Source organism: Macaca mulatta, chromosome 6 (genome assembly GCF_049350105.2).
Source record: "Macaca mulatta isolate MMU2019108-1 chromosome 6, T2T-MMU8v2.0, whole genome shotgun sequence".
In the NCBI taxonomy this organism is placed as follows: Eukaryota; Metazoa; Chordata; class Mammalia; order Primates; family Cercopithecidae; genus Macaca; species Macaca mulatta.
In genome coordinates, this window is record NC_133411.1 from 148,838,599 (window position 1) to 148,847,903 (window position 9,305).

The 9,305-nt window shown below is 41.8% G+C and overlaps 1 protein-coding gene across 11 annotated transcripts in view; it reads right to left on the reverse strand.

Moving 5' to 3' along the window:
* Positions 1-9,305, reverse strand: part of NRG2 (neuregulin 2) — a 271,148-nt gene that overhangs the window by 135,239 nt on the left and 126,604 nt on the right. The window lies entirely within an intron of this gene.

Genomic DNA, 9,305 nt, shown 5'->3' on the forward strand with positions numbered 1-9,305 from the left:
TCGTAGTCAATTAGAAGGGAAGAGCTATAAGAAAGCCAGCAGAGCGCATCAGTCCTAGACAGTGAGTTTCCAGTTCTTTGAGAGTTGGAACCATGTTGGAATTGTTCTTCTGTCTCCTCTGCCTCAGGGCAGCTCAGAAAATGCCAGGAGTTATTTCTTTACAACTTTCGGGTGTTATCCTCCTCCCATTCCCTTGCAAGGCGCCTTGCTTTCCCCTGGTCCAGTGAGCAGGGGACAGATCTTTTGTGTAGTACTCTTAACTCACTGAGGAGTAGTCTTGCCCAGGGGCAGCGGAATGAATGGGGAAATTTTTATGACTTGCCTCCATCAGAAACTGCCTTCATGGAGGTCCATCCCACACCCCTGCAGTTCCTCTCCCCTTGCTGCTTCCCTTTATCAGGCTTTATCAGCCCAGCTTCCAACTCCACCAGGCCAGGCCCTGATGTCTGGGGGATTAACCTCTCTGACAGCTCAGGACCACAGCTTCTGTTTATAACACTATGGGTCTTTGGCTATGGGAGCCTGGGAAGTGTTGCACATTCCTGTGGACAGGGAGGAGCCATTCATAAGATTCTCCTTCTTGATTCTCACAGTCACTCCCCTGGAGGTGAGCAGATGGCTCAGAGGGAAGGGACCCCCCTTCCCTTCCTCATTTCCACAGAGCAGGATCCAGCCTATCTGAAGATTTGGAGGAGAACGTGGCTGTGAGTTTGATTAGCCACTAAAAACTGCCTCCAAGAGAGCTGAGTCCCAAGGCACCCAGTGTCAAATGAGAAAGGTCTCTGTTTCTGGGGAGGTTTCAGTGCCCTGCATCTGAGAGTTGTCCCCAGGACAGAGCTGGCCCAAGGCAAGGCCTAGCCTAAAGGGAAGGCGGGCCCATCTGGATCTGCTCCTCTTCCAGGACTTTTCCAGGCCAGATCTGTAACAAACTCCGTGTGCTATTTCTTGGCCTTATTTCTCTTTCAGTCCCTCAGACGCTTTCCTCCATTGCCCCTGGTTCTTCATTGCTTCCTTCCACTTCCAGCAGCCCTCAACCTCATGATAAAGAGAAGGCAAAATAACAACCTTTGCTTATGCTGTTATACTTTCACAGATACACAATTTCATTAGATTTTCACAATATTCCTTTATGTCAGACAGGTTAAGGATTAGTCTCCCTATTTTAATAGGTGGGACTACCTTAGAAAGACTACAGAAGTAGTCTTAGAAGAAGAAATAATGGGACTTACTCATGTTATTAAGATATATAGGGTATTGACTGTAACTGAGAGTTTCAAACACTTTGGCAAGAGCTTGTTTGTTGATCCTTTTAAAAGGATACCTTGCTGAAACTCCCTGCTCTCTCATACTGAAAGCTTTCTTACCATAAATGATTTGTTTTCCTGGTATAACACAATTCCAAAAGAGAGAAATAGACACTAATTCAACTGCTCTACCCTGTGCCAGGATCATGGAAACATTCACCTCCCATTCACAGAAATGTCTCAACTGCACTGGGCAAGCAAGAATTTACATTAATAATGAATGAACAGGTATTTGCCATCAGTCTCATCAATGCCTTGTATTTTATATATATTAAAATATTTAATTATATCAGCTTTACATTCTGGCACAGTAATCTCAGTTCTAAGAATTTCTTTTAAGGCAAGAGAGATAAGCACAAAGATTTATACATGAGGCAGTTTAACATAGCATTATTTGTAACATATGAAATATTTGGAAGCAACTTATAAACGGCCTACACTGGGAATTTGTTAAATAAATTTTGGTGCCTTCCAATGATGGAACATCAGCCATTAAAAATGAGGTTTCTGAAGAACGACTAATGATATAGATAAATTGTCACTATACAATATTAGGTGAGAAAAGCAGTATGTAAAATTACACGAACATTAAGATCAAATAAGGAGAAAAAATGTATGCATGGAAAATGATTTGTAAGGAAAATTTCCAAGACTTTATCATTCCAATTTTAGTATATGTGCTGCCAAAGCGAGCACAATTTCCAAGACTTTATAAAAAGATGTACTTCAGAATGGAGAGGTTGTAAATAATTCTTCCTTTTTTTCATATATTTCTGGGTTTTTCATATTCCTACAATGAGCATTTATTAACTTTTAAAATAAGAAAATATAACAAATGCTAATTTTTGTTAAATTCCTTTTTGTTTCTCACAATAGCCACTGTCAGTATTTAGGTCAGGGGAAGTTAGCCCATTTTATAGATGGCACAATAATCACAGAGAAGCTAAGTGACCGCTAAGGTCACAAAGTGATTTAGGATCAACATAAGAATCAGGGCCCACGTGTCCTCAGTCCCATTCTAACACCCCTTTTGCTTTGTGATATGGCCTCCACAGATGACTGCTTTTCTATTCCTTGTTCATGGTTTACTCTCAGCCCGGATACTTGCATAGTATACCATACTCATGCACATGTTCTTCAACCTTGTCTTCCAGGGTGTGCCCACGCAGATACTGACCTCACTTAGGGCCAAACCCCTGGGAAGAGCAGACTTCAGAGTAGGGGATGGGAGATGTAGATGAGTCAAAAAGTATTTCATTTCCTGTCATCCCAGCACTTTGGGAGGCTGAGGCAGGTGGATCACTTGAAACCAGGAGTTCGAGACCAGCCTGGCCAATATGGTGAAACCCCATCTCTACTATATATACAAAAATTAGCCAGGCGTAGTGGCACACACTTGTAATCCCAGCTACTTGAGAGGCTGAGGCAGGAGAATCACTTGAATCCTGGAGGTAGAGGTTGCAGTGGGCTGAGACTGCACCACTGCATTCTAGCCTGGGTGACAGAGCAAGACTCAGTCTCAAAAAAAAAAAAGGTATTTCATTTCTACCTAAAGGGCCCAAAAGAGTGCCAGGCAGTTGGTAGGAACTTATTAAATAGTTTCTGGTCTTTCTCCATGGGCTGTTCTAAGCACTGTACCTAGCACAGCTGGCTTCTGACTTCCTGGGGAAGCCCAACCTTTGCTGCCCCTCCCCAAACTGAAACAGCACCTCCTCTCCTCACAACCCAACAAGTCAAACTTCCTAAGGCAGTGATTCAGAACTGTTTGGGGTTATTTAACTTCTGAGAATCCGATGAAAGCTATAGACCTTCCTCATAAAAATGCATGCAGGCTTACATCCACATATCTGTTCATGATTCAAAGAGGTTTACAGACCTTCTGAAGTTAACCATGGGTCCCAGGCTTCCCAATCTCAGGGGACAGCTTGCCCAGGCAGTGGGAAAGCCAAGTCCCCTCTCCTCAGAGCTCTATCCAGAGCTGCTTCTTCCCTTGCCCTTTCAGCTTACACCTTTCTGCTTCATTGAGCCCTAATCAGCTCCTTTCTGAGAGGTGACTCAGGGCAATTATCCACACTCCCCTCAACTCCCAGTGACCCATTGGGAGGAGAGGGGAAGTGACTTTCACAGAGTCATACAATGAATCAGTGTGCAAGCCAAGACTAGATAGAATGTGGCATGTGGGGCTCCCAGGGCTATATTTAGGCCACTGGGAAGAGCTGCTTCTCACAGCAGGGTCTGGACAAAGGCAGGGTATAAACATAGTCACATGTTTACCCCAGCTCCAGGATTAGCAGAAAGAACACAGAATCTGGAGCTTAATCACCCCAAGCACTCCCTTCTTGCATCTCCAAAATGCTCAGGAGAAACTCCATCTTCATACTGCACAAGAAGAAACTGAGGTAATAGGAAGGAATGAAAAATTCCGAATTTCTGGCATTAGCCTAACATTTGTCCTTAGGTCCACTGCAAACACAGGCAAAACTTCAGCCTGTCTATGTGTCAGGCGTGGCCCCTGGGATATCCTCCCACACCCCAGGACCTTGCACTAGAGGAGAGGGGCTTTGGCGTAGGTCAGTCAATGATATAAATCGGTGATCTGACTTCTCTTATAAAGCGCACACACACAGACACACACACACAGTCTTTAAGATATAACTGTGACACAACTGGAGACCCTTACTCAAGACCAGAGAGAAATAAGCAAAAAGAACCTAGACATAAATGAGAACTATTTTCTAGATGAGCAGGGAGAAATCCGGCAAGTCATATTGATTGATAACAATAACTCCTACCCACCCTCACTGACCATCTCAACCGCATACCTAAAAGGGCCCCTGGGAATATTTCTGGAGTAAACCAGCCTCTGCAGTGATGTTCTGTAAAACATTCTGTGTGATGGAAATGTTCCATATCTGGGTTGTCCAATATGGTAGCCACTAGCACATGCGGCTCTTGAGCACTTGAAATGTGATTAGTGGAACTGGAGAACGGAATTTTTCCATCTTATTTATTTTGATTAATTTAAATTCCAATTTAAATTGCTTCCTGTGGCTAGTGGCTACTGTATTGGACAGCACAGCTTTAGAGGCTCTGAGGGGACATAAACTTCAGTAATTAATTAATTATTTTATATGCCTGCTTAACCTTTCCAAATTGACTCAGAAAAAAATCCCAGGTTTGTTAGAAATCCCCAAAGGCTCTTTAGGGGTTGGAGGTGGCCAGAGTCTGAGTGGAAGACTCTGGTAAGGAAAAAAGGGAAGAGATCTCTTTGATCCATATGCTAAGGAGCCTTTCCTAAGAAAAAGGATATTATGGGCTGGGCACGGTGGCTCAAGTCTGTAATCCTAGCACTTTGGGAGACAGACCAAGGTGGGTGGATTGCCTGAGCTCAGGAGTTCAAGGCCAATCTGGGCAACACAGTGAAACTCCGTCTCTACTTAAATATAAAAAAAAAACGTGGTGGGCGCCTGTAGTCCAGGTTATTCGGGAGGCTGAGGCAGGAGAATCTCTTGAACCTGGGAGGCGGAAGTTGCCGTGAGCTGAGATTGCGCCACTGCACTCTGTCTCAACAAAAAAAAAAAAAAAAAAAAGAAAGAAAGAAAGAGAAAAAGGATATTATGCCATCTCACATCCTGACTCATGCTCCAGGAAAGGACCCAAGGCAGGGGTCCAGTGTGTTAAGGATGCCCACTGCAGGAAGCAGGGAAGTAAATGTTCTCTCTAACTGGGACGATCCCAGCCAGAGAGTGCTGAGCAACCACACATACATCAGTCCAGGAGAAATTCACTAGAGAGATCTACCTATCTTCCACTGCCAATGCAACTGTCCCTGAATACAGAGCTCTGAATGGAGAAAAGGACAGGTCAACACTCCTTGGTGGATGTTGCCTTATACCAGTGTGAGTTAAAGTGGTACCATCTTTCATTTCAGGAAGCTAACTTGGTAATATATATCAAAAGCCTTATTCAATGCACATATCCTTTGGTATAACAATTTCATTTCTGCAGGTTGGTTTTAAGAAATTAATTCAAGATACATATCTATTAGAATGGCCAAAATCCAGAACATGACAACACTAAATGCTGGTGAGGATGTGGAGAAACAGGAACTCTCATTCATTGCTGGGCACAGCCACTTCGGGAGATAGTTTGACAGTTTCTTACAAAACTAAACATACTCTTACCATATAATCCAGCAACTGAGCTCTCTGGTATTTACCCAAAGAGTTGAAAACTTACATCCATACAAAAACAAGCACACGGATGTTTCTATCATCTTCTATAATTGCCAAAACTTGAAAGCAACCGAGTTGGCCTTCATTAGAGGAATGAATAAACCGTGGTAAATCAGGAAATGAAATATTCAGTGCTAAAAAGAAAAAAGCTATCAAGCCATGAAAAGACGTGGAGGAACCTTAAATCCATATTGCTAAGTGAAGGAAGCCAATTGAAAAGGCTACATATTATATGATTCCAATTGTATCACATTCTGGAAAAGGCAAAACTATGGAGAGAGTAAAAGGATCAGTAGTTGCCAGAGGTTTGGGGCGAGGGAAGGATGAAAAGGTGGAGCACAGAGGATTTTCAGGGCAGTGAAAATACTATATGATACTGTAATGAATATATGTCCTTATACACATGTTCAAACCCATAGGAAGTACACCACCAAGAGTGAACCCTAATGTAAGGTACAGATTTTGGGTGATAATGGTGTGTCAGTGTAGGTTTATCTATTGTAACGTGTGTACCACTCTGGTGGGGGATGTTGTAATTGGGAGGCTGAACATGTATGAGGGCAGAGGCCATATGGGAAATCTCTGTACCTTCCTTTCAATTTGGCTGTGAGCTTAACACTACTCTAAAACAAATAGTCTTAAATATAATGAAATTGGACTCTATCTCACACCATAAAAAAGAAAGACATTAATTGAATTTGTATGAAGATTAAGGTACAAGGATGTTCATTTTAGACCTTTTATTGGAGCAAAAAATATTGTAAACAATCTAGATGTACCATAAGAGCAGACTATTAAATTATGGAAGCTTTGTAAAATAGAATATTCCTTGCCTCCTACATCTAAGTCATCAGAGCAAGTTCTCCATTACCTCCAAAATAGATTCTGATTCCGTTCATTACTCTCCATCTCAATGGCCACCATTCAAGAACAATGCCTCACCCTCCTTCATCTGGATACTAAACATCCTCCTAACTGCTCATCCTGCTCCAGCTTCTACTCCTTTGATCCATTCTTCACATAGCAGTCAGAGCTGTCTGCTTTGCTGACTGGCTAGCTAGCTAACCATTTGTTTAAAGTATTGAAAGCACCCATAAACCTACCATATTTGGCCTCTATCCATGCCATGTCCTAACGCCTCCCATGCCAGGCAGCCATCAACCTGAATCCTCACTCCTTTGCTTTCCTTTTTATATAGTGTTATTGCATCTATAACAATTCCTAAATATACATATTTTTAAAGTTTAAAAAATTTAATAAAAATAATATGTAGCATGCAAGTTTTGCACTTAGTGGTATTTGTTAAGATTCACGCATATCGTTGCATGTCACCACAGTTCGTTCATTCAAACAGCTGTGTAATATTTCACTGTAGTTACGGACTTAGTTCATTCAGTCTTTTGTTGATGGGCATTGAAGAGTTTTTCCTAGGTTTTTATTATTATGAACGATGCTGTTATGAACATTGTGATCCATGTCTCTTATGGTATATGTGCAAGAATTTCTGTTGGATATATATCTAGGCATGGAATTTCTGCATTTTAGGGTATGTAAATATCAAACTTTGTTTGCCAAATTGTTCACCAATTTACATTCCCACTAGCAATATTTTATTTTATTTTATTTTATTTTGAGACAGAGTCTCGCTCTTACCACCCAAGCTGGAGTGCAGTGGCACGGTCTCGGCTCAGTACAACAACCTACGCCTCCTGGGCTCAGTTGATTCTCCCACCTCAGCCTCCCAAGTAGCTGGGACTATAGGTGCACACCACTACACCAACCTAATTTTTGTATTTTTGTAGAGACTGGGTTTCGCCATGTTGCCCAGGCTGGTCTCAAACTCCTGGGCTCAAGTGATCCACCCGACTTGGTCTCCCAAAGTGCTGGGATTATAGGTGTGAGCCACGGTACCCAGCACCCACTAGCAATTTTGAAGAGATCCTATGGATCTAACTTCTTTCCAACACTGGTATTATCAAACTGTTAAAGTTTGCCAAGCAAATGGGTGCTAAAGGTTATCTAATTGTATTCTTAATTTGCATCTCCCTGATCACTAATGATGTTAAACATCTCTCCATGTTTTTATTGATCTTAAGTGTCTCCTGTTCTGTGAAATGCTTATGTGCCCATTTTTTAAAAATTAGGTTGTTTGTGCTTTTCTTATTAATTTGTAAGAGTTGTTTTGTGTGTATTCTTAATCTTTTGCTGGTTGTGTGTGTTGCAAAGACCTTTTACCAGTCTGTAAATTGTCTTTTCACTTTCTTTAAGGGGTCTTTTGGTATATAATAATTCTCAGCAGGGCGTGGTGGCTCATGCCTGTAATCCGAGCACTTTGGGAGGCCAAGGCGGGTGGATCACGAGGTCAGGAGTTCAAGACCAACCTGGCCAAGATGGTGAAACCCCATCTGTACTAGAAATACAAAAATTAGGCTGGTGTGGTCGGGGGGCACCTGCAATCCCAGCTACTCAGGAGGCTGAGGCAGAGAATCCGGGAGGCAGAGGTTTCAGTGAGCCAAGATCACACCACTACACTCCAGCCTGGGTGACAGAACGAGACTCCCTCTCAAAAAAAAAAAAAAAAAAAAAAAAAAAAAGCTCAATATTAATATGGTCAAATGTATCCGTTTTTCTTTTGCAGTCAATATTTTTGGGTCTTGCTTAAAAATATTTCCCTACTCAATTTATGAAAGATAATCACCTATATTTTCTACTAAAAATGTTTAAGTTATGGGTTTTTTTTTACATTTTATATTATTATCATTATTATTAATATAACTATTATTTGAGACAGAGTTTCACTCTGTCGCCCAGGCTGGAGTGCAGTGGCACCATCTCAGCTCACTGAGTGTGTGCCACCAAGCCTGGCTAATTTTTGTACTTTTTAGTAGAGAAGAGGTTTCACCATTTTGGCCAGGCTGATCTCAAACTCCTGACCTCTGGTGATCTGCCCACCTCAGCCTCCCAAAGTGCTGAGATTACAGGCATGAGCCACTAGGCTGACCTACATTTCCATTCTTAAACCATCTGGAGTTGACTTTTTGTATAGGATGTGAGCAGGGATCCAGTTTCATTTTTTTGCATGTGATTTTTTTTTTCCAGTTCCATGTACTATATCATTCTTTATTTCCCTACTGATTTGACATTCTACTTCTATCATTTACAGAAGTTCCATATCTATGTGAGGCTGTTTCTGAGCTTTCTAATATATTTTACTGGTCAATTTGTTTTTCCTTGTGCCAAAACCACATTGCCTCAATTACTATAAGTTAATAATAAGTCCTGATATTTGGTAAGGCAAATCTTCTCTCCCTACTTTTCTTTTTTCAGTATTTTAAAATCCTTACCAGGTAACATAAAAAATGCTATAGGTCAAATAGGGGAGAATTGGATAATTGCTATCTTTATGATATTAAATTCTCCTATCTATGAATGTGTTATCTCCCTTGATTTATTTAGTACTCCCTTAATATCTCTTTTTTATTTTTATTTATTTTTTTTTTTTTGAGACGGAGTCTCGCTCTGTGTAGCCCAGGCTGGAGTGCAGTGGCCGGATCTCAGCTCACTGCAAGCTCCGCCTCCCGGGTTCACGCCATTCTCCTGTCTCAGCCTCCCGAGTAGCTGGGACTACAGGCGCCCACCACCTCGCCCGGCTAGTTTTTTTTTGTAGTTTTTTTTAGTAGAGACGGGGTTTCACCGTGTTAGCCAGGATGGTCTCGATCTCCTGACCTAGTGATCCGCCCGTCTCGGCCTCCCAAAGTGCTGGGAT